The following is a 4,053-nucleotide window of genomic DNA, read 5'->3' as shown; positions in this document are numbered from 1 at the left end:
TTCCCTAAAGGATGGGGGTTCTTGTATGCACAGGAGCCTCCCAAGGGTAGGGCTTGTGCAGCTTGTAAAGAGGAAAGCTATTTCTACACAGCTATATTTCTGTTAAGGTATCCCCTTGACCTTGAAGAGGGATCAAGTGTTCTCTGGAAAACATGACGCTTAACAGACTTATTCAGTTACAGGTCATGTCACTGGAGCAAAAGCAAGTTATTAGAGCTGTAGTCTAAAGTGGTGGCTGATGGATACTTGGTCATTTGCTTTGTCCCACTGCTCTCCATGTCTCTCATTTTTAATATTAAACACTAACTATCCAGGTTTGGTGGCACAAGCCCGTTAACCCCAGCACTCAGGAGGCAGAGGCACGTGGATCACCATGAGTTCACCCTGGTCTACATAGGTAGAGAGAGACCCTGTCCTCCAAGCAAAACAAAAACACAAACTATCATTAAAGATTGCTTTGTGGTCTCTTGATACATCATCAACACACACACACACACACACACACACACACACACACACACACTCTCTCTCTCTCTCTCTCTCTCTCTCTCTCTCTCAAGATAAAAGTAAACTGATTAAGAGTCTGATTTAAGACTGACAGGATGGCTTAGCAGTAAAGGTGCCTGCCAAGACTAATGGCCTGGGTTGGATCCCAGGGATCCCAGTAGAAGGGGAGAACTGACTCCTGCAGGTTGTCCTCTGAGTTCCGAGGGTGCTCTGTGACAGATACTCATAAATAAATAAACACATGTTTTGTTAAGTCTGATTTAAGTAACTTCTAGAGAAAGATAACTGAAGGTTCTGGAAAGGCTCCCAATTTTCTATATAAAATCTAAGTACACGGTCACATTTACAAGTGCAACTCTAATTTAAAACAACATTCAGAACACCAGAACAGAAATGGGCCCTGCTGAAGTCACATGTACCAAAGGAGACATGCACTTAGTTTAGGGGCAGAGGGCCAACATCAGCTTCTGAAACAGCCGACTTTCAGACTTTCAGTCTTTGGAGACACAGGGACACAGTCCCATAGTCCATTTTCTGTGTATCAGAGCCATGCCACTGGGGGCTTCCTGAATAAAGTTTGAACCTGTCAGATATTCATGCCTTTGTGGAGTGATGAACCAGGATGAGAAATATTAGGCAGCCCTTTAAAACACTCCTACAGGGGCTGGAGAGAGGGCTCAGCAGTTAAGAGCACTGGCAGCTCTTCCAGAGGTCCTGAGTTTAATTCCCAGCAAACACATCGTGGCTCACAACCATCTATAGTGGGATCTGATGTCCTCTTCTGGCACAAAGTTGATAGAGGACTCATATAAATAAATGAATAGATCTAAAAATAAAACACCCTACAGAAAGAACAAAACAGAGAGGTAAAGGAAGAACTTACTGGGGAAATAAGAAAAGTCAGCAACTTGATAGTAAATTTGAAACATCCTCCATAAAGATATGGGAACATTTCTGCCAAGAAAGAAAGTTAAGGTAAACAGCTTTTCAAGAGTGTATGGAGTGTGTGTGTGTGTGTGTGTGTGTGTGTGTGTGTGTGTGTGTGTGTGGTGTGTGCTGTGTGTATGCATGAATGTGTATCCATGAAGATGTGCATATGTGTGTGTGTGTGTGTTTGTGTGTGACTTAGAAGAGATCGTGACATGAGGTACTACTCGTTTCATTACATTAGAAGGCAGTTGCAGTTACTCAGACATTATGTTTTGATTTGTTGTTGCCTGGCACCAGTGCCCACACAACATACAATCACACATATAACACAAAGCAACACAAATAACACAAGTAAATCTATAAGGAGATGTTTGCTGCATTCCTAGCCATATGCTGTATTGACAAGAGAGAGAGTGGCAGAGGCAGAGAGAGCCTTCTCCAGTTGCCAACAGTCGAGTAGGGCAGATAGGCATAAAGAAGAACTACAAGGAAAAAAGATAAAGATTAGAGACAGCCCTTGGAACTTTGGACTGAGTTCTAGGAAACAGTGAGCAGTGTGCTATATGTTCCGCATATGTGGAATAGGAAGAGGAGGGCTCCTTCCCAGAGTTGACATGCTCTTTCCTGGGTGGATCTGCCAAAGATTTAGGGTCTCATGCCCTCATCCTTCCCTGTGAAAGTGACATTATTCAACCCAGTTCTCTTAGCCTCTTGAGCACCTGTTAGCCTCATGAGGCCCTAAGTGTAAGATAGGTTCCTTTGTTTACTTTGTGCATGAACATGTGATGAAAAATAAACAGAACATTCCAGTCCAACTGGCAACTTTATGATGATACTTTATGTCATGGGAATACTCCACATTTCAAAACTCTACTTTGTCCAAATGAGGCCATTCCTTGGGAAATTAAAGGCTACAGCACCCCAAAGCCTTTCCCAAACACCCATTAGAGTTATCAATACCAAAACCCAAGATACAAGATTTTCATTGTGAACCACTTCTTTCCTTTTAAATATAAAACAACTTCACATCAAGTAAGACAAAATTGTTTATTGTATGTAAAAGTAAAATTTGAAGCCATGTGCTTTTAAAAGGAAATTATTTCACAAGAATCCAGCCAGATTTTACAAAAGCCATTTGCTCCTGGGGTAATTCCTACCTCTCCACTTCCTGTTGCAAATTCTGTGTGTAGTCCATTAACTCTTCTATATTTAATCCTCTGAATTACTCAACATGTCTTTGAACTTGCAAGGAAAATTTTTATCTTTTACAGAAAATTTCACTTTTCTATTTGTCTATTTAACTTGCACAATTGTTTGTAAATGGCCAATTCCATGTAAATATTAACCAGTTTAACTAAACGGAGTTAGGCACATACAGTCCTCTCTCAGAACCACTGGCAAGCTGGGAATTTGTGTCGCATGAGGATTAATGTCATCCACTCTAAGACTGATTATTTTTAAAACTCAGTTGCAGGTCTGGATTTTATATAACACTGTATATCCAATGACACTGCATATCCAATGACACTTCATGAATTGCTATTGCAGAATGCAGTATCAACTGAACTCCCAGGATTCCCATTGGATTCCCTGCCCTGTGTGAATACTGTGTGATCAGCCTATTGCAGGAACTGTACACAAGAAAAAACAGCCTTACAGGGCTTATGTGCATATGTAGCCTGTAGTGTGAGTAATAAAAACCCTGAGACAGATATTGGGATTAGAGCTGAAGATCACAGAAGCAAAGCAACCAGACACTTCTACCAGACCTTAGGGGCGATCCACTGAACCTTAGATTGCACTGCTCTCCACCAAACCTCAGAATGCTCTGAACCCTGTCTCCTCCCACCTTATATTCCTCTCTAGTGCTGGGATTAAAGGCCTGTGATCCCAAGTGCTGAGATCACTTTTATGTGAGTCCTATTTCTTTTAGCCTCCATCAATTTTGTGTCCCTCAGGATGGCCTTGAACTAACAGGGATCCATTTGCCTCTGTCTCCCAAGTGCTGAGACTAAAGGTGTGCACCACCACTGTCTGGTATCTATGGCTAACTTGTGTGACTGCTAGGATTAAAGGTGTGTGCCACCACTGCCTGGCCACCACTCTATGGCTAGCTTTGCACTCTGATCTTCAGGCAAGCTTTATTTGTTAGATCATAAGCCAAATACCACCACATAGCCAAGACCATTGGCAATGGCCAGGAAGGTGGTTTAGATGAAAGGGAGCCTTGTCCCCTCAGGTTCAAGGAGGCCATCCTTTTATTGTAAAGAAAAGGTCTCCTCCTTCCACTCGACAGAAGCAGGTCTCTCAGTTCTTTGAGTCAAATGGACCAACAGCATCAGGTTCTAACGAACAAATGACTGAGATGGACAGAAGGTAAGTCTGGGATCCGCTGAGGTTCAGAGTCAGAAGTTGGATGAGAATGGTCCTAGGCACTGCGCTAGGATCTGGAATCTTGTTTTCAATTGCTTCAGATCAACCATTTCACTACCTAATAAAACCTATTGACCATTTTGTTTCCAAACAAGCATGATGCTCTTGGGATAGTTCCCACTGGGAATCCTGTTTCCCAAGGCAAAAATACACTTTGGCAAGACGCTGTCTTGCTGTCTTCCG

This window comes from Mesocricetus auratus, unplaced genomic scaffold (assembly GCF_017639785.1).
Source record: "Mesocricetus auratus isolate SY011 unplaced genomic scaffold, BCM_Maur_2.0 Super-Scaffold_100026, whole genome shotgun sequence".
Classification (NCBI taxonomy): domain Eukaryota; kingdom Metazoa; phylum Chordata; class Mammalia; order Rodentia; family Cricetidae; genus Mesocricetus; species Mesocricetus auratus.
The sequence above is the reverse complement of the archived record's forward strand: the minus strand, read 5'-3'. Positions refer to the sequence as shown.